Here is a 27,436-nt window from a genome sequence, read left to right on the forward strand (position 1 = left end):
TGTGACTGTCGAACTTTGTCAACGTGTGACTGTCAAACTTAGTTTGCGTGTTTTTAGAGACTCGCCCGCTGCACATGGAAATGCCCGTTGCTGTTAAATTTGATGCGTGTTTGTGTCACAGCTCCAAACTGTAGCTGACATTTAATTACGAACTCTTCAACGGTAACGCAGGCAACAACAAGTGCTGCGGCGTCAAAGCAAACACCATCAACTAAATTGAAATGTGAGTAACGGAAAGACAAACAGCCACATCATATAATTACAGTCCATTAGAGGGAGAATTCGTTGACAGAAATAAAGAAAATGTTGGCAAACAGTTTTAAATAACTACTCATACACACAAACACACACACAAACACACACACAGACACACACGCACACACACAATAGATTTTAATTATATATTTTGTTTTATTCGTGTAAAATTCAGATTTACTCCGGCATGCCTTTAGCTCTCGGTGACTCTTAAACTGTGTGCTGCAAGTGGCCAGGGTTGCCAGATGGGCCAACTTCGTCTCTGGAATTCCTTCATAATTGCATTTCATTGTATGAAATTCCTCAGTAAATTACAATTGAAATGCATGCCAACGATTTTGCAATTACATTTAGTTATGCTTCAGGAATGCCTTGCCGCACGGGACATTCACTTTACTTTGCCAACTGGAATTATGTGGAAGGAATTTTTGTTTGTTTGCCGGGCAAACCAGAAGCAAATATACTATATACATATAAAATATATATGTAGCAGCTATTAAATTGAGTTGAAGGCAGTGAAAATAAATACAATAAAAGTGATAATTAAGTGAAGAAACTGAGAGGCTGAAAAGAAAAACAAACAAAAAACAAAAAAGCAAAATACCAGTGTTTAGTAACGAATGTGTGTGCAAGGCAAATTCTGTATTTATACATTGGCAAGCATTTGTATAACATACATCCACAAGACAAGAAACAATAGATGTAAACTCTTAAATTTCATGGGTTGCAGTTCTATTACACTGACAAACAGCTGGCAACCCTGCCAACTGCGAGCTGTGTTGACAGCACGGAAGAGTAAATTGTGTGCACATGAGTGTGCGTGTGTGTCCGTAACATACGCTCTTCAGTATTGCCAAAAACTTCTACATGCATAAAGCATTAGAGGACGAGACTGAAATAGATAGAGAGAGAGAGCGCGATGGAAACTGTAAGTGAGAGCACTACACACATACACGCACACACACATACACACATGCATCATTAAGCGCTTTACAAATATTGTCATTGACCGAAAGTCCGGCCAGGTGCAGCAACGCGCTGCAAGAACAACAAGCGATTGCAGTGGCGCATAAAAGTATGCAACACAATTTATTTATACCCACGGCAGGATGTCGCCTTTCGATTTGCATTTGCGGCAGCAGCTGCTGGACCTGAACATATGTGCGTATGAGTGCGTGTGTGTGTGCGTGTGGGTGTGTGTGTGCTTAATTGTCGGCGTATGTTTTGAGAGAGCTTGACAAACGGACGCTCGTGTCGCCTATTGCAGGCCTAGAAACAAAATGTCCAGCCCACAGCCTCTGTGTCCCCGCCATATGGCAGCCCGCTGTCCGTTCCCCTCGCATCCTGCGGAGCACTAAAATTTTAATTGCAGCCACTCTCTGGCCGTACGTGCTGTCCCGCACTGCCGGCTCGTTTGGAATTTTATGCTAGTTGCTCCCACCTCTAAGCCCATATTCCCACTATCTCTCTCCCTCTCTCTTCCGACTGTCGGGTCTATCAAGTTTATTAATTTATGCAGCCCAGCAGCAACTGCTGTGGGAGGAGGACTTACCGGGAGTGTCAGAGGAAACGGCATCCGGTCCGGAACGGATCTACATACTAGTCAGTTAAAGATACTCCTCGAACTGCCCGCATACATATGCAATTTTTATACAACATTTTAATTGAGTTTGGTGTCAAAGTTAAGTTTATAGCTCAGTCCTGAAAACAGTTGGAGCGTGCCCCATTTTTAGGGTCCTCTGGCTCTGGACGAGCTTAGTTTTAATTGTTTTGTTGCGGTTTCAATTAAAATTGACTTATAGCTTCAATCTGCTTCTGAGCTTCTCTCTTTCCCTATGCTCTTCCACATCAATGTTTCTGTCTCTCTCTCTCTCTCTCTCTCTCTCTCTATCTCTATCACTGTTGCCATCAAATTTAAGTGCTAATGCGGCGCACGTTGATGGATTAATGGATATTCTGTGTGCTGTTTATGTGCATGTGTGTGTGTGTTTGTGTGGGAGTATACACATAAGCATTAACTTTTACAGGCCATTTGCTGCGTAGGCTCGTAAATATAAATACAAGACTCGACTAGTGAGAGCCTTAACAAAACAAACGTATTTTCTAATATCTAAGTTTAGCTGAGCTGCAAGCTCATTGAATAAGAGACGCATAAAATTTAATGGCTGTTCCTTGATTAAGCCCACTTGACCAAACTTTAATTACTTGTGGATTATATTACTTTTATTGCACTTTTCAAGTGGGATCATTGAATAACTATTTAAGTATTAACAAAGTTTTGCATATTCATTAAGAATTTCCTCTCTTTCAATATCCATAATCCATAAAATATAGGCATGCTTAATTCTCTCTGTTGCTGTGTTCCTCTGTTTGGCTCCCTTTTTCTACATATTTTGCTCTCCTCAGATTTATTCCGCTCTCTTCTTCTGTTCCACTTCTCAATTTCTCAGCTATATATAAATGCTTTAATAAGGTGCCTACGTTTTCCACTCTCCTTCTTTCTTTCAATCGCACTGTGCGTGACTCTCTCTCTCACTCCCTTTCCCTCTCTTTCACAGTGTAACGTAAAACCAGCCAATTTTCTAGTGCATTTGTCACAGGCAACAAAGTGGACCAGTACAAAGCAATAAAGCCACAACAGATTGCAACAACACGCAGAGCATAGAAAGAGATGGAGAGAGAGCCACAGAGAGAGCGAGAGAGACTGAATCAGTCAGAGAGACAGAGAGGTAGAGTAATATGTTAAGCTGTGAATAATGTGAAACGTGCAGTGCAGTTCGGGAACGAGCAAAGCTCTTAAAATTGTCAACAATTTAATTAATCAACTTGGTGAGTAGAAAAAAGGTAGAGTGAATTGAACCAACGGAGAGATGAGGCGTGGCAGCCAGATTAGCCACTGGGCTGGCTGACTGTGAATGCGGTTTTTGCAAATCGCTCGTCACGTCTGCCACGCTCAATTGCCAGCGCGAGTGGTTAATTTTTAAGCAGAAACTCTAACCAGACAGACGGACAGACAGACAGGCAGGCAGACAAACTGGCAGACTAGGCAGCTAGAGCAGTGGGCTGTGGGCGGTCGAAGGAGTCAACCAATATAAATATGTACAACGTTTAATTAGCTGCGAATTAATTATGCTCCAGAGTCGACGATGAGAAAATCTGCGGCTTCTGGCGACGCTTGGGTACAAGCTTAGCTATTCAATTAACAGATAGAGCTGTTAGAGAATTATGTGAATAGAAGCTAATCCAGTGTGGTCAGGCTCTTAGCTAATGATTTTAATGTGCGTATTATAATTGATAGTTCAACTAATTGAAGTCGGTGATGAAGGGGTAAGCACAGGCATTACTTGTGGAATACCTTACCAAAATGTGACCTGTCAGAAAAACACAAATTTGATGTTTTACTCATGTTTTTTAATATTCTACATATTTGGTAGACTTAAAACGTTTTACGCTCGCTGTGCCATAGCCAATTTTCAGCAGCATTGCGAAGCTGCCAGCTGCAGTTGACATCTTACGCAGCTTGTGTGTGATATTTCACAGCTTTTAACCCTTCGGGCTCCGTGCACCTGTCACACAATGTTCAGAAGTCAGCGTAAGGTGCAAAAAAATACACTTCTCTGAAATGCTGTGTCACAGGTCAAGCGCATAAACAGGCGTTAGACAGCAAAGGAATATGCTGCAGGCTGCAGCGTTTGTTGTTGTTGTTGCTCTAGGATAATGCGAGTTATAGGAGGTATTAGAGAAGTTTTGACTTGAATTCATAAATTGATATGCAGGCGATGCTATGAAATGTTTGGATCATATGCATATTTATATATATATGTATGTATGTATATTTTAAAGAAGTATACGAAGAGAGAGAGAGAGAGAGATAGAAGTCAACTTTAGCTGGAGAATTAATATTCAATACATATTTATATATATGTATACTTTTAAGAAGTATACGAAGAGAAAGAGAGAGATAGAGGACAACTTTAGCTGGAGAATCAATATTCAATATAGTCTCAAATACAATTGCAGCTTCTGCAAAACACATGCTTTATAAGTACTTATACAATGAGCTTTAGATAAACTGAAATTCTTAAGCAGCAATATTTAATTTTCCTGCAAACTTTTGCTGAGCTTTGGAGCAGCTTTGCTAACGGCAGCTTCCCTCATATCAGCTTTCCTTGACGCAGTCCGATACCTGCGATGGCTGCTGGACCACAAATGTTGCTCTGGGCATTCTCATGCATATGAATATTGCATTTCTTGGGAATCCGTTGCTGTTGTTGTTGCCCGTAGCCTGTTGCCTGTTGCTTGTTGGTTGTTATGTGAAAGCTATAAAATGAAAATTGCTTGTTTTTTTTTATCGCACAATTGTTGACGTTCGGCTTTTGTTAAAATATTTATGAAAAGTGGAGCCGATTTGTGCCAAACAATTGCTGGATTGGGTGCACTCAATGTACAGTTGTGCGGCCAATATTGCCACAGAGTACACACAAACACGCATGCACACATATACAGAGAAACTGTAACAAGCCAGAGCAGAGACCACAATATATAAAGTGAGTATAAAAAAGAGCAAAAGAAACTTTTGCCTGCATATTTATGGCTTTTGCTCTTTATTTGCTAAAAGCAAACAATAAATTGAGTTTATTTATGCCTTGCCACGCCCACTTGACTTTGGATGTATGTTTCTGTTGGCTTCTGTCTGCTTGGCAGGCAAATCTTAAGACTGATAATAAACTAATTCCTGGGCCATTGGCGAGCTGTGTGCTAGGTAAATAGCCTTCAGCTAGTTCAGCCATAGGTAAACAGGTCGGGTTCGTGGGTCCACCATATGCCTGCTATCCGCATGACTGTAGAGCCCCAGGGGTTAGTCAGACACAGTGCAAATCTACCCCCAGTCACATAGACACAACATAATTGTTTATGTATAGCCCACGAATTTGGCACATAAGATGTTTCTATATCTTTTTTTTTCTGCTTCTTTTCGCATTCAGGTGAGCGGGCTTACCCTCAGATTGAGCAGGCGAGCTGGCCTGGCAACCCTTGGGCCCAAATGCATGTCAAACTGTCCCCTGTGGATAACGTAGCGTAAGGGTAACGCAAGACACAAAAACTTTTAGCTAGCCGAAAGAAAAAAAATAAAACCCATTTAATAAAGCAAAAGATCAGCAGCTGTAAATTTCAGCTCGGTCTTGAGCTCTGCTTTTTATGGGATTTTGGGGAGCAATATCTAAGTCAATGTTACTTTTAAGGGTTGCTATTGTTACGCGTAGTCAACGTGCGTGTCTTTGCGAGGGTTTCTGCCCTTGGCAATGTAGCTGCTGATGTATTAAAAACTCACCTTTGTAGCTATTCCAGCGTGGCCAAATCAGCCATTTGCTTAATAAGGAATCCGTTCGCTAACCTAAGGTAAGTCTATCGTAAAGCATGAAGTTCGAAATGAACTTTTCAGACAGCTTTGGGGACAGCATGTATATATATATATATGGCTATAGGTGCACGTGATATATATATTTATATTAACTATATATTCCATTTGAATTTCAAAATGATTTTAATGAGCCGTCAATTAAAAGCAGCCTCTTCATCATCTCAATTTCGATTGGGTAATTCAGTGGCTTAACACATCATGTCACAGATATAATGGCAGGCTTAAAGGGTTTATTTTATAATTTATGCAAATGGAAATTTAATACTTGTATATTATCTATTTAAGCAGTTACCGCGCAATGATTGACAGTTAATTAATGGGGAAAAAAAGCATAGTTAATATGCATATGCAAATGCCAAATGCAATTTGCAAATTTGCTCAAAACTCTCGCAATGCTGTGTAAATGATAATTGAAAAATTGTGGGAATATTTATTTAAAGCTGATGCCTCAAATTGGGGAGCAAAGCGTGATGGTGGTTAAATATGAATGCCATGAATGGGATAAGCGACGGCAAATAAAAAATATCATTTACAAATCCAACAACAACAGCAATAACAACAAAAACGATGCTGTATAAAATGTCATATGGTACATGTGTTGCATTTCAATTTGATGTTATTGAATGGGAGCGGACATTATCGTGCATTTAAATCACACGATTTCATATATAACGAGCAACACTTTACAGCAAACACAAATACTTGCATACATATGTACATATGTATAAACATGTATTGCAGCAGAATCACAAACATGCCTGAGTTGATGTAAGTTACGCATTTTTAATTTATTGAATATATTTATTTACATTTTTTTTTTTTTTTCAATATCGAAAACGAATTGCATTTTCAATTATTGGCAATGCATTAAATTGTGCACATGCCGGAATAATGGCATTAATTAAGTTAGTGCAAACATGTCAAACTGTCGTGCATGTCAAACTGTATTGCACTAGCACACACTTATACCTAACCACAACAACAACAACAACAACTGTTAGTCGTTATCTCAAGTTATGCTAAATGAAAACAGTTTAATGGTCAAATCACTCGAAATGTGTCACAGCAGGAATCTGGCCAAGCCAGGCCAAGTTAGTTGGGGTCGAATCAGTCAACAACTTTCGACACTGTTTGGACTGATGCCAGAGCTGATCCAATCCCACTCGGGCATCCCAATCATCAAAGCTGCATCAGTCACTTGGACAGGCAGCGCGCCACTTGTCAAAATTGGTAAGCAAAATAGCAGCCAGTGCGATGCCAAAGCGACAGCTGTGCCAAAAATGATTTACGACCAGCAAACTCTGACAATCATTTCTCAGCGAAAATCTGTCTGGCAACTCCAGACGAAGAATATCTAATTTAAAAAAATTACATTTGCATAAGGCAAACTGTGAGGCTTTGCTGCTGAGATTTTGGCACATTTAAATAGATAACGCTGAAAATTGATTTAAAATTATTATTATTATAGCTGGGTCTGTTCAAAACTGAATGCCTATAGCCGTTACAGTTCCCCAGAGAGCTGAGTTAAATTATTGTGATCGATGGCTCAGTGTTTGCGCAGTTGTATATAAATATTATTTTTTATAGCATTTATTACTTTTTTTTTTTTTTTTTTTGGTTCCATTTTACACTTTTGCCGGCTTTACAACAAAAAATCATTTTGACAAGCGAAAAAAAAAAATGGGTCTTAAAAAACTTTTATTGGCGCCGAGCATATAAAATACGAAAAAGAGGTAGAAAATCTCTGACTCTTTGAATCGTATTGGTTAACTACGGGTATTTGCTTTGGTGACCCTTCGTCTCGCATCTCGCGTCTCACGCCTCGTCCATTCGTCGGGTTGTCCTTTTTCCTGTGCATTTCGAGCAATCCACAGGCATTCGGCACACACAGTCGCCGTGTGTGTGGACAGCCCAGTGAATTTATTGACTTTTCCGAAATGGCTGCAACTTTTCGCTGGATGTTTCATTATTTGATTGGAAAGTCAAGCTCTTTAGCTGAAATAATTTTCAATTTTAAAGTGTGGAAAATAGTATAAAACTCTATATATTGTGGATGGAAACAAATGTTAACAGAGCAAACTCTGCCCACTTTCTAAGCGATTAAGCTCCAAGTTGAGTCTTCTGGTAAATCCTTTGCAAATCAACATAGTTTCGCCTCCCACTTATAAAGTAAATTTGCTTAAAAGTCCACTAATGCCTTAATTTCGTGGTATTTATGGGTTCTTTGACTAGTCCCAAGTTATCTATGCGGTCTTATCCTGCACTGCAGTGTGTGTCTACAGTGAGTGCAACATGTTTGCGATAAGCATTTTCATGCTCTTAAGATGCATAAACAAATATTACGCATACGCCATGTGTGCCAGTCAATGCATTGAAATTGCCAGGCGCATTCGAGCGAAAACAGAAGCAATGAAACCAAACGAACTAACCAAACCAAACCAAGCCCGAACCGAACAGAACAGAACAGAACAGAGCCGAACCGAACTTGAGTGAACTTAACTTGGGTGCAGTTGGTTGAAGCTGCAGCTCGTGGGTTTGGGTCGAACCACAACTTGAGCACAGCTGCAAACCACTTTACCAAATTCTTGTATCTGGGATGCAAACTATCTCAACTCGAGCTAAAGGAGTGCAATATATATGCCATGTATTATGTGTGCGCTTATAATTACAGTCGGCTTTTGAATTTTTGAATACCCAGGCAAACAAAGAGCATATAATACAAATATAACAAATATGTGTATATCTGGCAGATCATGTTAGATTGATCGTAATTGTAATGATTGATCGTAATGTATATAGTAATTTTCCAAACACCCATTATCATGATGTCTATATGCGTTAAATTATAGGGTATTATATATGGTTAAATTACAGGGTATTATTATGTTATAGTATATAGTGAAGAAATATATTAATAATATTTTCCAATCCCATATTTATTTGCGCAAAAGCTATTTATGTCTATCTACGTTAAATTACAGGGCATTATATGCAGCATTCATTGCGGAATAGCTCACACATATCTTGGCATTTTCTCACTTTTCGTGTAACTTGCCTATGCTCATCATCATTAACCGCAAATGCATCATCACTATCAGCAGTTGCTGTTGTTGCTGTTGTTGTTGTTGTTGCTGTCGCCCTTTGTTAAATGCGAACGCATCGCATCGGCTGCATTTGGGGCCATGCCCAGCCGTTGTGTGAGCTGTGTAAGCTCTATGGAAATATCCAAATATTTTTGCATTTCAATTACCAGCATCAGCATCAGGCACGTAATTTGCACCCACAATGCAACGAGCGTTGGCAGAAGCAGCGGGCTTCGAATCCTTCGGCTGCGCCAAATTGATTGCACTTGCTTTTCATGCTCCTGTTGTTGTTGTTGTTGCTGTTGTTGCTGTTGTGGAATGTATGTGTGAACTGTTGGCTGTCGGCTGGTGCTTCCCAACAACTACTTGGTCCATCGACTGATGCTGTTGATGACCCCATTTGCTTGAGTAATGATGCCACTTGCTTTGGTCATGTCCTGCGCCCGTATCCTGCGTCCACTGTCCACTGTCCACTGTCCACTGTCTACTGTCCACTGTCTGGACTTAAGTCGCTTTTCAGGGCGTTTAATGCTCGCAACACAAATCGATTTACTCCAACGCAATAGCTACCCTCCCCCAGCCCCCCATCCCCTCCCCACTTTGTGCGGCATCTTTGGCCGATTTTTGGGGCTTGTAATGAAATGCGAAATTTAGTTGCACTGCAATCCCAATCCTTCGCCCAGCACCACTCTCAGTCGCAATCCCAATAGCAATTTCGATTGCAATTGCATTTGTTGTCGTCGGCATTAAGCAGACAATTCTCTTGATTCTATGCCGTTTCCCATCTTTTCGCTCTTTTGCTGCGCTCCTTTGTGCCTCGCTTTTGGCTAACCAATTGATTTTGTTGGGCTCCCAATCCGTCGCTTGTTAGTCCAAATTGATTGAAATTTGGTTTAGTCTCCCTTTGTAGCCACATTTGATTTGTCTCCTAATTGAATGTTGTATGCGGGCTAAGCTCATTAGAGGCGACAGTCGCAATATTGAGCAAACATTCGATGGACTTGGCACTCTGAGATGTCTTTCTTATTGAGCTAAGGAAGCAGGAGATGCTATTATATATAGCAGAGTATATACAATATATAGTAGATCTTCAATTGGTTCACTGTTCAGTTCATGTAAAATGCAGATTATTACAGTCTATATGAGTGAGAACTCTCAAAGGGAATACATAAACTCTCAATGCTCTCTCTCTCTCGCTCTCTCTCTCTCTCTCTCTCTCTTCTCTCCTCTCTTCTTCTTTTCACTTCTCATGCAAATTTGCCAAGCAGTAAAGTGCTTCGTTTTATTGTTTGACTAAGGTGAGCCCAGCTCTGCGAACACATAACTCTGCCTAGAAGCAGCTACCACTCGATGGCATACTTCCGAGCAACATTACTTAAGTTATGCAATATAATAGCGAAAGAGAAACTACGCATGTCGCTGGCATGTAAGAAATACGGCTTACCTCGGGGCGCACACCTGTCAGCAGCAGGGCAACATGCGGAGCATGCGAACTACAATATAGGTGAGGCGGGAATTGTGCGCTATTATTGCACCTGAAAGTCAAAAACTGCTTCAGGTGCGAGAATGGCTGCATGTGCATTCCATTCATAATGAAAAACTCGCATGTCAGCGCGTTAAAAAATGTTCAAATAATTTTTCAGAGAAAGCTCATAACAACATTCAAACGACAAGATGACTTGCATTTGTATGTGTATGCGTGTGTGTGTGTGTGTGTTTTATTGTGTGTGCTGCCCCAAGCAACGGAAACTTGATTCGGAAGCTGCCTACGGCTCATACTCAATGCATTTTCAATTTCCGTTGGCGGTGGCTACAGTGTAATTGCCAGCACGTGTGAACCAAGCGAATGGCCAAAGGCAAGTGGAGCAGAGAGAGAGAGAGAGAGAGAGAGAGAAAGGCAAACATACGCATTTGTATTGCTCGTTAAGATTTCTTAAGCGACAGAGCCGAAAAGTTATTTAAGCAACGACAACCACAAGCAGCAACAGCTGTGGCACAAATTGAAGGCGCTGCCAGCCGGGAGAGGCGTGGCCGGTGCGTGCAATAACAATAATCATAAATACACAAGTGGGGGCGTGGCAATGTTTAAACAAGAAAGCAAGCAGCGAAAATACGAAAAGCATCCTCTTTTATTTCATTGCGACATTTGTTGCCCCGTGGAATGGCAACTTAAGGCTTCTTCTATTATTTATTTATTATATTTTGTTTTAATACTGGAAAAAAAAAAACAAATCAAGCTTAGCAAACAACTGCAAGCGTTAAGGCTGTCTCAAGAAGTTTAATTCCAATCAATTGAAACAGAACTGTGGAACACAAGTTTATGATACTTGAATTGGGATTCAAGTGCCTCAAATGGGTTTAAATAGAGAGCTAAAGCTGTTAAAAATTTTGAGTAAATTATATTTTATATTAAGCAGTATTATATGATATATATTTCTATATGACCTACAACAAAAATCGGCAGAAAATATAATGCAGAATAATCGGATATTACCATATATCGCAAGGCTACTTAAATAATCCATTTCACATTTTCCACCTTCGACGCGCTTCGGCAATAATTTTTAATTAATTTACGCTGCACCGAACTTTCTCAATATATTCAAGTTGGGCAACAACACTTTTAAAACAATTATGGAAACTTTGCATTTCTTTTATGCAGTTTTCTTTAGAATCGTGCGTTAAGAACTTTGCAAGTTTTTAATGCCAAGCGCACTTTAGTTTCGGCTCAAAAGAATGAAAACTCGTCAAAAGTTAAATTACTTTAAGCTTGTACGGCGCAAAAAAATAGACGAAAAATATGAAAACAAGGAGGGCAAAAAAAAGGAACAGAAAACTTTTTCACCAATGGGCATGGCAAGGCAATGGACTTATTAAATACAAGAATTTAAATAAAATAAAATGTTCATTTAATTAAAACTGAAATCAATTATTGACATACTGAAAATATAAGCTTAAAGAAAATAAATATATACGTATATGTATGAATTCCTTTTGTAGTATTTGTGATACTCCAAAGTTTACTTGAAATTCTTAGAACCTTCACTCGAAAATAGAATTCCTAGTCACGATTTCAGCAAAAATCATAAATGTAAAACAAATTTACACTTTGTAGTTGTATTTCGTGTGGTTGCCAAAGAAACAGCAACCTGGCATCCCCTGCCGCCCCTGCCCTCTGCCCCCTGCTACGCCCTTGATCCGTGTGCAACACTAGCAGCCCTCGTCGCAACCCCCGAGCGGCAGATGCACGAGTGTCTGTGCGTTTGTTGCCTGTGGCAACATCAGCAAAACATCAAATGAAATCATTAAAGTGCAAATGTGAAGCGAATTGCGAATTGCCAGCTGAAATATGGAAGCGGCTAAAGCCAAGAAGCGTGCAGCGGATAGCGTACAAACAACAACAACAACACTAACAACAACAACACTAACTACAACATCAACAGTTTTGCTACAATTTAGACTGATCTAGTCGAGCTATCTGACTAGAGAATACCCAGCATGTTTCTCATTACAATTGACGCCATTATTAATATCTTCTTGATCATCATTAAGACGTCAAGAGCTCTTGAGTGACAAGACAAGCTAACTGCTAAGATAGTAAACAGAAAAAGAAATCAAGAAACGATCCATTGGGTTCCCGATACTGCACTTTCACTAAAACAGCATACCCTTTGTTACACATGTGTAGGGTATATTAAATGAAATGCATTAATCATCAATTTTCTAGGTTATTTTTCTTTCAATTTCGGGGGTTACTTCCTCGCCCTGTCCAGGCGTTAGGTTTCCAAAAATAAAGCAATTTGATGATGAAATTATTGATGAAATCCGTGACTGGTTTTGGATTTTGCTGCGAAAAACCTTATGGCAGTTGCCGCTGATTGCTCGAGGTGGGCGGGTAGTTGGGCTAGCCGGGGGTGGGTGGTGGCACAAAGTGCAGTTAAGGGCTGATATTTCTTACTTTGTATTTATAGCGTGGAAATATGAAACGAAAATTGCTTGCCCTGCACTGTAAGTGAAAACCAGGGAGGCAATTTGCAGATATCATCTGACCTTTAAGGGTTTTCATCACTGGGGCTCTTAATGGCTCACCTCTGAAGATAATACTTTGTGACATATCCAGTAAATGAAGAAAGTTATGTTTCAGTTTTTATTTGCTTAGCTCTGTTAATATTATTACTCAGTTTATATTCAGCTCAAGTCGTATTTATATTACAAAATACAATATATATTTATTATTATATAAGAGAAATCTCATTTCTTACTGTATATTTTCTATGTCAGCAGTGTGCCCTTAATTCAAATATAGTGTTTCACCTAGTTTAGTCTAATGGCCTTTGAGCAAGTAAGTCCTTTGTAAATTGAATACTCAAATTACCCCACAAATGGCCAACTGAAATGCTAGCCCCAATTTGAAAGCCACTCACGCCAATCAGCTAATGCGGCAGCCAGTCGACATCAAATGCCAGCTAAACCAGCCAAGTTAATCATGAACTCGTATATTAATTTGAGACCCACTATGCGTGCGTGGGCCAAACGGGTGACTGCAGCCGTTGCAGCAACCGGCGGTGCAAGGACCTATGCGAGAGATGCATATATATGATAGACATACCTATATCTATTTATTGCATAGGAGCATTACGCGAACCTCAGGCTGAACAGAGGCTGATGCGATAAAGCAGCTTGAATATACACAAGTATACAAGCCTAGTAGGCCTACACACACATACACACACGCATACACATACACATACACATTTATTTATATCATACATTTCATATGAACTAATTTCGCGGCAGATATTCCTGTCTGTCTCATGTCCGTCGTGGCGCTGCCTCGCGGCGTTGACAGGCGGCAGCTTCGCTTTTAATTTCCTAAAATAATAAAAAATTAAAATGCCGGAAAAATTCAATTTAAAAAATGGAAATGCCATGCTCGCGTGAACGTCAGACAGAATAAACGAGATAGAGTGAGTAAGCGAGAGCAAGCGAGATAGAGGTAAAGAGAGAGAGAGAGAGAGAGAGAGAGAGAGAGAGCGAGAGAGAGTGCACGCGTCGGTCTTAATAGCTATGCGAGTGATGGATATGCTTGCGCTGCTTTAAGCCACGCTAGCGGAAATTTAACACGGCAAACATCCGGAAAAGCGGAAAACTTAGCAGATCATTTTTAAAGAAATGCTTCACAAGGTAACTTAAAAATATATGCAAAATGAAAGGCATCACTCATTACATGAGCAAGCAATAAAATTTAACTATCAGCAGCTTGTTTAATTTGGTTTTAGTTATTTTGATTAATATTTCTTCATTGAGCAATCTTTGATTAGCAATTCAAGCTCTTACTGTTTATTAAGGCATTGCCGCCAACAAGCTGTAAGGGCGTACAATAATGTCAACAAGCAGCTTTTGGCGGTAAAGTTAAGGACTTTTGACTTTCGCTCGTATTCATGTAGTGCTTACAACAGGAAGACAGCTCACACTCTCCACTCTCCGTGTGGATGGGGGTAGGTGGAGCTGCGTGTCAAGCAGTCATGGGGTTCGAAACAATAAAAAAGAAACACGAAATTTGTTGCATACTTACGGGCTAAACACAAGTGAAAGTTGTGCGTGCCACAAGAAAGAGAGTAGACAGAGATAGAGAGAGAGAGAGAGAGAGAGGGAGAGGGAGAGAAGATGTGCACGTGTGGCGTTTGCAACACTTAAAGTCTTGTCAGCGTGTTACTTGCGAAAGCTGAGCATTGCAGCAGTTGCCGCTGAAGAGCGACGACAACAAAGGGGTGACAAAAACAATTTTCGCTTAAAGCCAGCTTAGCTGGGGAAGGAGTGACACAAAGTGCTTGCAGTTGGCTCTGTCGTATTGAACTGCCTTAAAGCTAGTGCCTGGCAGCTGAGAGCTTGTTAGCCGCAAGGCGCCCATTGAACATCGACTCCAAGTTGAGCAGACCCCAGCACACTTAAAGATTTCAGGTATCGAGTTCTTGACAAACGTAATTTGAAGGAGTCTTCACATGCAGCTGCTTAGTTAGCTGTGGCTGGCGTCGTAACAAGATTAAACAACTAGTCGCCCCAGTTAATATTTAATTCAGTGCACTGTGCGTATCTAATGGCAGCCGAGTGGAGCAGGGTGAAACTTTAATGATGCGAGTCAAAGAGATTCAGTATATTTAAGGGATGTCCTAAAAGTGAAGCAAATGAGCATTGAAAAATAATATATAATACTCTTGATATACCAAAAAGTCTTAGTTCCAGGTATCTGAATCTAAATTTATATATGAATATATAGATATATATATTTTATCAGTTGTACTAAATTAAGTACTCATTTAGTATTCATAAAATGTTAGACTGCATGCATTTACTGTAAATTGTGCAATTTGATGTCAGCTACGAACAGCCTTCTCTATTACCGCTGTTTACCTGCGCATCCGTTTAAATTAAGCAGGTGTGAAGGAACATGCGCTCTCTAATTTGGGAATTAATGAAAAATCTAGCTTAGCTGAGAGGAGCGAAGGCAACGTGACAAGCTACGCATTGTATGAAATAACTGCACACACACAGGCATACACCCTTTCTCTCGCTCTCGCCGTCATTCCCTTTCACTCTCCTTCTCTTTCGCATGCACTCGCATGCATTGGCACAAATTTGAGCGTTGCATATTTTGTGGTGCTTGAAATTTTTATGGCAATTTGCCAGACGAGCGAGGCGCGTGCTGCACAAAAACCATTGCGACGCGTGGCAAAACGGAATTGTTGCGCTTAAATGCGGTCACCAAATGCACGGAACGGATGCAGTGCGTTGCAGAACTGTGTGCGGTTGGGGGCAGGGGGAGAGCGGAGTGCTGCAGGTGGCATGCACGGCTCAAGAAGTGTATTGCATTCTTTTGGCGGTCTCACGTAGCTGGTTAACGACTTTTTGCTGTGGCTTTTGCCTTGGACACACACACACACACACACACACACACACACATAAGGAGTCACATGTACAGACCCATTTCTCACACATGTTTGTCGCTTGGCGTTTTATGTCATTGCTACTATCTCTATAGCCCATCTCACTCTCGCTCTCTCTATCTCTATAGCCTTTCTCTCTCTCTCTCTCTCTCTGTCTCTCTCTGGTACACGTTGAAGTTTAATAAATAGCTGCCCTTTCTGCCTCTTCTTTTCTATCAGCATAAACATGCCTCGAAATGTTGCAAGCTTTTTGTGGCTTCTCTTTCTGGACACAGTCAAAAATTTTCATATGCTTTTTACGACACTTTTCACTCAGCGCTGGCATAATTTTAGAGCAAATTGTTGAGTTTATAACTGGACATCAAATATGCTTGCCACACTTCACGCACACACACGCACAGAGAGAGAGAGACACATATACACACATATAGTAATGCCTTAGCAGCTGCTCCGACTTTTTTTTTTTTTTTCATTTCCTTTCCATTTAGCTGGAGCATCGCAAAACTTGACGGCAAATAATGCAACAAAGTTTATGGTTAGACTGGAGCAGAGTGCTGTGGGGATTGCAGCGGGTGGGGGGTGTTAGGGACAAGGCCCTTTGGTTTTTTGCTGCTGCTATACGGCAATCCTTTAATTCGAACAAATTAAAGTGGACTTAAGCGGATTGACTGCAGCTGAACTAGTCGAGCCAAATGAATGCCATGCAGCTATTAGATTCTCTGTCGGAATTAAGTTTACACGTGGTCTAGTTTTGTGGTTTATGGAAATGTGAGTAGAATCGGAGTGACTTAAATTGTTAAAGGAAAAGCTTATCATTGCCTGGGATTCAGCTATTATGTAAACAGCTGTCAACAATTATATCTCAGGGATTAATCATATCAATCTGAGCTTTGACTTGGGATTTCCGACAATCTAAAAGTCACTTAAGCTCAGTTTACTTTCTTTCTATCTGAAAACTTTTCTTGTACAATTTATTTCATATTCACATCATTCACGTGAAAGAGTCTTAAATATTTGCCCAATTTATTGACGTTTATGCATTTATTAGTTTTATGAGCTCCATCGCAAGTTCCAACACTTTCAGTCTCATCGAAATTCATAAGCTGCATTCGATGCACTTTTCAACTGGCTTATCATGGGCACTTCAGCAAAAGCATTAAAGCAACTTTTAGCTGCTGCCAAACTGTCGGGGCCGGCAAGGACAATCTCTAGCCATATCATGGCCAGCGGGCTGAGTGCAGAAATTGGCCTCATGCAGCTGGACTCAGCACCTGCAATTGGAATGCCCACGGGGATCTGCGGATAATTTGAACTAACAGAGCAGCTCCCGTCACAGTTCGCTTTGGGTAGCGCCTGTGGAGCTGGGGCTAGAGCAGGCACAGCCAGAATTGAGTGGGTCAACACGTTGGCTGCCAGGCTTATTCCATTTTTAGCTGGTTCTCGGTTGCCCACAAGTTACGTGCTTTAAATTTTGTTGTTTTCTTTTCTTTTATTTTATTTTTTTCAGTTTTTTGCTTTTTGTTTTCTGGTCTTTTTATTTTTGCCGCTGGCCATGAAACAATTTTTGAGTGGCGTCTGGTGGCCACGTGCCCCACAAAGTATGCAACACATTATTTGCTTTGTATTAGTGCATGTCCTTGCGTGTGCGTGTCACTCTCCTCATATAAATTAGCGGCCATGAAGAAATTGCAATATTTATGAGTCTCTCAGGAGCTGCTCAGCGACTAAGAGAGTGGGAGGGGGATGCAGAGGCAGAGGTAGAAGGAGAGACGGAGAGGGCACGCGTTCAAATTGCTTGAATTTCGTCTTTTTTTTTTTTTTTTTTTTTTTTGTTGAATGAGCTTGAAATAAATGGCTGGCGGGTATTTTGGGCAAAAAAAAACTCACTTTTGTGTATGTGTATTTGTGTATGTGTATAAAGGCCACTGTGCTGGCTCTTTGGCCTGTGGCTTTGCTCGTTATGGCCTGTTAAGCATCGCTGGATTGAGCTGACTGCGAGATCATGTTTACATGGACTCGTGTGTGTGTGTGTGTGTCTGCTTCATTTTTTAGTCCGTGTGCCGCTACTTCTCACTCGTGTACTCTCCGTTTTTTTTGGCATTAATTGAAAGCCGTATTCTGAGCAAAAGTTTTCACAGTTGACATTTCTTTGTCGACTGCTGAGACTTGTTCAAAAGTTCATACAGTTTGCTGTTAGTATAATTATATTTAAAATATAATTAAATAAAATAATGTACTTAAATAATGATAATATTGTATTAAAAAATATATATTTCATATAAGTTATATCATTATTTCTTGAGTGAAAATCTGTATAAATTCATTTCACATTTTGGGGCTTTAATTTCTCTTCTACTACATTTTCTGATACTTTGCCTAATGGCATTAGCGCAGCTTGGCTCTTTAACTTTGTTGGGCCGTCAATTAGACGACTTATAATATATATACATTGGCCTTGTAGTCGGTGTAGCTAACAAGGGAGGACTTAACAACTCCCTAACAATTTGCCAGCACCCTCACATCATATACATACACACATCTACATTAATTTCCATTAGCGCTGCTCACGCACGGCCAAGAAAAAGGTTTACGACGCTTACGTTTTATGCCCCGAAAAAAGAATAGAAATCGTCCCGAATATTCAGACCCACAAGTATCTTGTTGGACTTGATAACCAGCAACAAAGACACACACACAGACACAGTCGCACACTCGCACACACACACACACGCTGGCCCAGTCAAGTGGCCGTCTAGCAAATCTAATTAAGCAGCCATGGAGCTATTCTCTGCCATGTCGAGGCATTAACGCCAAGGACCATAAAATGGCGCCCAGCGTATGACAGTCAGACGCATCGTGGTTGGGGCTCAATTGGCTTTTCTTCATTAGGCTGAGAGATTTTATGAACGGCCATACAATATGCACTTGAACGTTTCAAATTTAATGCCGCACAAAGTTTCGGGGCTGGCAGACACATACGCATATTACGTATACCACATGTTGTGCACAACAAGTTCAACTCATTAAGATTTCAGCTCTCGCAATCCAGCAGCGCGAATGCAATAAAATTCTCAACGCTTAACGCTACTTTTTCGCAACGTTTTTTTGTGGCTTTCATTTATTTTTTGTTGGCTGCTCGCTAAATGAAAAAACGGAAGCAGCATAAATTTTAATTGGATTTCCGCTGGGTGGCAACGGCGAGGGAGAGGCTAAAAATCCTCATCTCATTATGAGTTTTGAGCTGCACTGCATGTGTTTTGTTACTCGTTGCCAGATTCCCTCTTCCTGCTCCTCCTCCTCTCCTTCGTCATTTGCTGGTTTTGCGAAACATGCTTTCCATTATAACAAATGTGATTTTGTTTCATTCTTTAACTGGGCAACATAAAAAAGTTGAAATTGCTTTAGATTCTCACGAGTCTCTTGCATTAGCTATTGTTTCGCATGATATTTGAATTTTGGTTTTTTTTTTGTTCAGCCAAAAATTTTAAGGATTTATTTGCACTTGGCTTCAATATATATCATTTAATTTTCTCTTCTCTCATATTTGACTTTCCCCATTAAAATTGATGGACATTTGCGCTCTTGCTTAGAAACTTTCGCACTTAATTAGACGCATACAAGTTTTTAAATACTCGTGCAACTCAAATGGAAATTTATGCATACATTGTTCGCCCGCTCTTGTTATGCTGGGGACGACACATCAAATATGTCACATGCGAAGTAATTTGATTAGTAACAGCTGCTCCCCAATGGCTCTGCACAATTTTTGAGCTAAAACTATGTGAAAAAAAAAAAAAAAAAAAAATAGCAACAACGCAAAAAGCTACATAATTCAATTTATTTGAACAAATTGACTGCCAGAAACGAGCCCGAAAGTTCGGGTCCCACAAGGCCCAGCAAATGAGAATGGAAGTGAGTGTAACTGTGTATGTGTGTGTGTGTGATAGTGACTGTGGGTGTGGCTTATGCAAATTCAGAAATCGCTTAGGAGACCACTTTTTGTGGGTGTCAGAGTGAAATTGGCTTTTGAATAATTGCTGTGGCAGGCGAGCTCTGTAAATCAGATCAAAGTGCCAAAAAGAGCCAGAGCAGAGGCCCGTGGGATATTCTAGAGATAGTTGGAGCGCTCACCAAGAAATTGAGCTACACATTTGTGTGTTATCTGATAGTCTCAAGAAGTTGGCCAAAAAACAAATACAACAACAGTTCAACAGGAAAGCTTCGTTAAATGCTGCAAGTTAACAGCAAAACCTTGCTCGTGCGAGAATTCAGCGGGAACTAGTCGAGGCTAGGCGCGAATGCCAACAAATCAGTTGACCTTTACATTATTGTAAGTAAACAACAACAAAAACAAACAGAGGAAGAACAATTGAGACAATACCTACAACAAGGACGGCATTGTCTGTAGACTTCGAAAAAAAAAAATAAACACGAGGAACAGCAGCAAAGTTTGCGTGTCTGTGTGCTGAATAAATTATGCACGCACAACAACAACGACAACAACAACAGGGACAATAATATCAGCAACAACAGCAGCAACACATTAATAGCAACAATAGCAGCAACAATATGGCCCAAGCAGGGAAAGGTTAAACCCGACAAGCACAGACAGTTGGAAAGAAAACAGCCAACACACAGTATATACTAAATGTCAAGGCCTTCAAATACCCTGTACTCATGCTCATTATTTATAACTTGAATATATGTATATATATGGATAGTTGGCCAAATTAACAGATAGAACAATCCCAACGGCTTGGTCGTATCATTGATAGGCTATATAATTCCAACTTTAAATTTACTATAGTTTTGTGAATATATTTTTAGTGTCTTTTAATGTAAATTATAGCAATAATTATTAATGAAATTCTTTTTTTTTTTTTTTTTTAAATATAAATTCCTTTTTTTTCGCAACTAAACGAAAAACGGATATTTTTATGAACAGCATTAAATGTCATTTTTACACTACCTTGCTCTGCTTGCTTCTGAAACTGAACTGAACTTTGCTTTCAGTTCAAAATGTTATTAATTATATTTTATTTAAATATAAATTCTAATTATATAAAATTATGGTGCAATTATGGCCTATTTAATAAGATTTATGAACTTTGAAGTCAAAGCTCAAGGCAAGCTTATTTCTTTTAGATATATATTTTTTACATAAATAAATATAATACATATAATATGTATAGATCTATTTCAATTTTCAATTTCAATTTATAGATTTAATTTGTAATGTTCTAGACCCCTAGAAAAAATACTCAAGACGAATTGAGTACTGTAGTATGAGAGCTCTTAAAAGTTGCACATATATTTTTAATATACCCTCTAATTTTGTTGTTCACATTAATTTTAATTTATTTATACTTATACCCGTTTTGATTTAGCTTTGCAGTTGTGTTGATAACTCTCCCGCAGACGTAAGCTACATGGCACCTACCTTAACCTTCATCACACTATTTACAGGGTATGCACACAGACTGTATGCCAGCCACATGCATACGTTTGGGCACTGTCACGTCGGTCGTTACACCCATCCTGCACACATTCACACGCACACGCACACACACATTCAGACATCCGCAATGTCCACATGGCGCGGCTCTAACAAAAGGCAGTTAGTTTTTGACTTTTGCCTGGCGCATTTGGTTTTTTGCCTTTTGGATTTTCCTTGCTGTGCTGCTGTTAACCTTTTTTGTTGGCGGGTGTTATTCGGCATGGGCGCCTGCACGGAGGAGGCGTGTTGCCGCCAACGTCACGCTGTCTGGCTCTGTCTCTGGGTTCTTTGCTGGTCTCTTTCTCTCTCTTTTCTTCATTTTTTCTGTTGCTCTTTCGGGCTTTTGGCATTTCGTGGGCGGCTTATAAATTATGAACTAAATTCCGGCAATGGGAGTCTTTCAGACACTCCACGCACAGCCCAACCTGCTGCCAACTTTCACAACATAATTGCTTGTCTGCAAAGTGTGAGAGTGTGAGTGCGTGCGTGTGTGTGTGTGTGCGTGGTAGTTGTAAATGTTGAATGTAATGCCTGCTACTTCAAGGGTAGACTAAGTGCTTGTGGCAGATGCCTAATGCAAACAGACTCGAAGAGCACTTTCTTAGTTTGCGTAATGCTTCGGTTAACATATTACGACATCAACTTCAAATCGACAACTCACCTGCAATGAGATGGAAAAATAAATCACATTAATATCAATTTTGTGATTTGCCTTATATATATGTATATATATTTGGTTTGCATTTGTAATGAGAGTTATCTATTCTTGTTTTCTGCTGCTCATTCTCTCGAGCCCAGCCGAGAAGATGTCAGCTACACTGTCAAACACAATCAGTGTCGATTGCAACAGCAGCAGATGCCCGATAAGTGCATTGGAATAACAATGAGCAGTTTAATTTAATATGGTAAAGGCATTGGCAGCTCTTACACTGGACAAAATATTTGTTAGGATTAACATTGCATTCGATTTAAAGAGAAGATAATAAATAGATCTGCAAAATAATTTCAAATTTGAATTAGAGCTATATGTAAGCATAAATTAATTGAAATAAATCCCCTTTGCACAATATTTCTCTCAGTGTAGACGCACAAAACTCAGTCCTTCATCATGTCCGCTCTATGCACTGTGATGTTTATCGTTAAATTCAATTTGCAATTTATAAGATTTTTCAAGCAACGCTTGCTATCAGCAAACACCCAACCCCAAACTCCCACACACACACACACACACATGCACTCACTAACCAACACCGTACGCACAGTCCACACAGATATGCCATAAATTGTGGAAGGCAATGGGCAAATGCCAGCAGCGCATTCCATGCGAATGCAACACAATGAGGGTATTGTCGTTTGGCTTGGGTTCCATATCAAGCATTGTTCACTGAAGTGGAATATATATCTGTATGTGTATGTGAGCGTGTGTGTGTGTGTTTGTGTATGTGTAAGCTGTCGCATTGCTTGGTCAACTGCCAATGGCATGTCGAAATGCAAAAGGTAAGCGAACAACCAGAGCTTTAACCCAGCTAACCAAGACGAGCATTATCTAATCACACATTCTCTACTCTTCTTTGTCTCTGTCTGAAAATTTGGAGTATTTTGCTCGTTATTTTTCCATATCACATAATATGCTATAATGATTCGTCATGTCAGCTCCAGTGGGCAATAGTTTATGCTGATCTCCCATGTAGTTCAGAGAAATGAAAAAAAAAATATATGTAAGCTGAGTGGGGCAGAGGAAGCCAAATGCTAATGCATTATTGTGTTTCCTCAATTTGTCTGTCAAGGGAATTGTACAATGCCAATTCGAATAGCTGCTGTCCTCAGCTGCACCGGCGTAGGGATTTGCATTGCCTTGGCATAAGCACATGTCCTGCCGACATATAGTATATGTATGTAAATATATATATATATTTCCTCTTTGACCTGTTTCGCTTTTGGTTTCACTCTCAGACTTTATTTGCCTGGACAGTTCAATTGATTTGCGAATTTGTCTCTGCTACGGCAAATGTCTTTCCCTTAACGTTGTTTGCAATGCACTTTTATTTTATTGTTGAATGGAAAACATCGAAAACAGAAGTACAGGAGTGCATATTTATAAATTATATAAATTAATATGTTTATACTTATATTTATATATAAGTTTAAGTATATCTATTTTACATGAGATGTGTCGTAAAAATACATATTTAAGTTTATAATTATTTTAAAGCTAATAAACAATTTTGTTTTTAAATTAATTCAATTTACTATAAAATTAGACAAAATTTAGGATATTTACTGCATTTCATTTTTAAGCGAATGATTTAATTTATTAAATTGCTTAAATAAGGTAAAATTTACAATGTTTACTTCGCTACTCGAAACCACTTTATGGCTGGCCATTAAAACTTTTTGTCATTAAAACGATGTATCCAAAAATTCGTAAACGCACTCGGGTCTAATGCATTTTGCTAGCAGCTTACGGCCGCAGCTCGTGTGTGCATTGTGCTGCGTGCTTATGAGCTTTTGCTACTTAGTTAAACAATTTGGTTAAAAGTTTGCGGGGCACACACACACGCACACACGGACCACAGACACTACCGTCTAACTCTAGTTGCAGCTGTTGAAACGTGCGTACAGCAGCAGAAGAAGGAGCAGCAGGAGCAGCAGGAGCAGCACCAGTCAAATGGTTAAGTGCTGGCTGGCGAATCCCCAAAGCAATGCTGAAGACACGTGCCGCATTCCGCTGTAGAATTGTAAGCTTTAGCAGAGGGCGTGGCCAGCAGGTGGGCGGCACAGCGGCAACATAATTGCGTCAAAAAGTCAGTTAATAAGGCAGCGGAAAACAAACTGCGGCGCGTGGCCAAATTAAATTTGGCGCTGCGTAGCTAAATACACTTTTTCCGCAGCTTCTTTTCAGTTTACAGCTCCTTTGGCAATTAGCTGCCGAAAAAGTAATAAGGTGTACACACACACGCACGCACACACACACGTAGCGCTGTATGCTATATATTATTTAAGACACATTCCAGCCAGTTGGCGGCAATTGGCTAATTACCTCCCACAAAACACGAATGGGCGTGGCGTGTTGCTAATTAAGCGTGAATTTATGCATACGCATGTTGCGTATACGCCTCGACTGCCCCGCCCACCTTGCAACAGTTTAAAGCATTCAAGCACATTCATTCACATCTGCATATATGCAAGTGCACATATACATATACATATACAGATACAGATACAGATACATATATGCCTGCACATTCACATACACGACAATATTATTCATGGCTTGCCAATTAAGTGGTATGAGCGAGGAGGAGCAGGAGGAGGAGGGGACGACAACAATGAATTTGAATGCTGTGAAATCAAGAGCAGAATTGAGGCAATCTGTACAATTATCTGGTATATGCTACATATACATTGGGTTAGCAATAACAATAGCAATTGATTATTATATTAAACATTTAGCAATAATTGGGAATTATTGAATTAATTCTTCCATATATGAAGAATCCTCTTTTCAGTTTATTGTATTACATTCATAATCTTGTTATTGATATCTTAATCAGCTGCTTAAATGTAATTATCCGAAAGGGGATTATTTATAAAATGAAGTTCGATGACGAAGCCAAATAATTGGCTAAGATATATAAAATACAGCCATAAAATATTTATAGGTAGCATTTGCATCAACTCAATTCCCACCCAGCTTATAGGGTATCTAGTAGTCGCAGCAAGTCTTTGACTCCACATTTATTATTCGCAGTCGAGCGGTTAAGCAGCTGTTTTTGTGGCCATTAAGTTTTATTTATGCGCAACGAAAAGTAGGCAGCATTTTTTGTCATTTTGAATGCCTAATTGCGCATCTAATTGTAAAGCAAAAAGAGAGACAGAAAGAGAGAGAGATAGGGAGAGATGGATATGCTAATGTGCACATAATTGTATACAAGTGCATGTGAAATGTGTCACATAATTTGAGAGCTTAAAGTAAATTTTATACACCTACTTACGATAAACACTCCAATTGCTTATCTTATGGCAGCATTATTTTTGGAGGGTCTTGAGGCAGTCTTCAGGTAGTAAAAGCAGTAAATATATTATTATTGCAGCAGCCATAAAAATGGCTCATTTGTTTGTGTACGGAATAAACATTTGGATAAATAAATACACACACAATTGAATGTCGATGAGTAGAAGACTAAATATCTTGGAAGTGTATTAAATATATATACCAATTAAATGGATTACCAAATGACTTTGTGTACACCTAGACCAATTCACCTTCAGGTGTTAGGTCAATCTGGCTGGCCTATTACGTAACATTCTAGAATCTGTACACACTTCACACTTAGCTATAAACCAAATCCAGTTAATGAAATCTGATCTATCCACACTTAAAGGCAAGAGCCAGGCAGAGGGACGGGCGAGCGAGTTGCTGCCCAAACACAGCTGTTGCAGTGCCAAGCGACTTGTAAAACAATACAATTAATAATTCAAAGGCGTAAAAGTTCAATAAATGTGAAACAGGCAACAGCTCTAAGTGTGAACGCCAGCTGCAGCTAGGGCTGGAGAGTACTTGTAAAATTCGGTTAATAAAATCAACTTAATTATAACAACGGCAATAAAAACAAGTGGAGTTGGAAGCACTCTCTGCACGGCCAAGAGATGCCCTATAAAATGAAATATATTTTTGAAAATTTGCGAGGAAGACTAAAACGATGAATTTTAAGTTGTAATTAGTTTAACTATTACAGAAATATATAATAAAAGCTTATAATTATAATAGCTTGCAATGCGTATACTCTGTTCAACTCATTTTACAGGGTATAGGATGTAGCAAGAAAAGTGGCAAGAAAAGTAACCAACAAAAAAAAGAAGAGCTGAAAGTTTTCTCTTGTAGCTTTTGTTTTCCTAATGAGCACCGACAACAACACCAACACTAACACCAACAACAACAGCAACAACAAGAGCAATCATAGCAACAGCAACAACAATTTTCATAAACTTGCCAAATGAATTTAGTTAAAAACAGACACAAGTCGCCTTGACAGCAGAGTGTGGGCGTAATGTGGGCGTGCATCTTCGTGTGTAGTTGTGTGTTTGTGTGTGTGTTAGTGGCTGTTGCGCATATGCTGCGTAGCGTAAGCACGTTAACGTTGTTAAAGTTACGTTTTGCTAACTGGGTAAACAGCAACAGCAGCTGCCACAGTTGCCACGACGCGTCGCATCGTTCAACAAAGCGGATGATAAGGGAAACGGAAGTTGCTTACAACAGTTAGAACAACAAATCTTATATTCAGCAAGTGCACGGCGACAAAGCCAGGGGCGAAGGGGCGATGGGCGAGGGCCAAACGAATAAGACTAACATCTTAAGGGCAAACACTTTAAAATCTGCTATTCCACTTTGAAGTGCAGGCAGTTAAAGAAACTCTAGCAGAAACAAGTTGAGAGCTACAAAAGCTGCATTGAAGCGTAGCGAAGTGAGCGGGTGAGAAGGGAGTGAGAGGCTAAACACTTATGGACTTAGAGAACAGATTAGTTAAACTTGCCAAATCAAATAAAGCGTACTTTACGAAAGTCGTCTCTTAGCTATATAGATGCATAGAGATATATTAAAGTCTAGTTTAATTCCAGAGAATCCTGCGCAGCCAATAGCTGACTAAATTCCATCATAAAAATGTTTATTTAATTTCGTGTCAAATGATGCCTAACAAACACAACAAATATTTGTTCATGTGTATTTCCGCTTTAACCGCAGATTAAAATTAACCTTTTTTAGCCACAGCTAACGGATATCTATATAAATATATATATATAAGAGAGAGAGAGAGAGACAGAGAAAGAGCGATGCATAAGCGTGTGTGACTGCAAATTTTAATATTCGTTTAAATGCACAATAAAAATATTTTTAAATATATATAATTTTATTTTTTTGCAATTTTTTATTGCAGCTTTATTTTGTGTGGCACCTCATAAAAATGAAACGTTTTAAATATTTGTTTATTGTGTTTTATAATTTTTATACCCTGAACCCATTGAAAATGGGAAATCAGGCTATAATGGTTTTGTGAAAAAGTATGTAACGGGCAGAAGGAGGCGTGGCAGACCCCACAAAGTATATATATTCTTGATCAGCGTGACGAGCTGAGTCGATATAGCCCTGTCCGTCTGTCCGTCCGTCCGTCCGTCCGTCCGTATGAGTGCGTCGATCTCAGAAGTTATAAGAGCTAGAGAGCTGAAATTTGGCATG

At 39.6% G+C, this 27,436-nt stretch overlaps 1 protein-coding gene and 2 long non-coding RNA genes across 7 annotated transcripts in view; 1 reads left to right on the plus strand and 2 right to left on the minus strand.

Annotated features, from left to right (window-relative positions):
- Positions 1-27,436, minus strand: part of LOC6574314 (furin-like protease 1) — a 173,644-nt gene that overhangs the window by 15,013 nt on the left and 131,195 nt on the right. The window lies entirely within an intron of this gene.
- Positions 866-5,425, plus strand: LOC122757048. Its single transcript, XR_006356944.1, has 2 exons — positions 866-1,183; positions 5,241-5,425. It is a non-coding gene; the product is annotated as an uncharacterized LOC122757048 (long non-coding RNA).
- On the minus strand, positions 21,037-22,260 carry LOC122757047. Its single transcript, XR_006356943.1, has 2 exons — positions 22,130-22,260; positions 21,037-21,862 (listed from the first exon to the last, which is right to left on the minus strand). It is a non-coding gene; the product is annotated as an uncharacterized LOC122757047 (long non-coding RNA).

This window comes from Drosophila mojavensis, unplaced genomic scaffold, assembly GCF_018153725.1.
Source record: "Drosophila mojavensis isolate 15081-1352.22 unplaced genomic scaffold, ASM1815372v1 contig_277, whole genome shotgun sequence".
NCBI lineage: Eukaryota > Metazoa > Arthropoda > Insecta > Diptera > Drosophilidae > Drosophila > Drosophila mojavensis.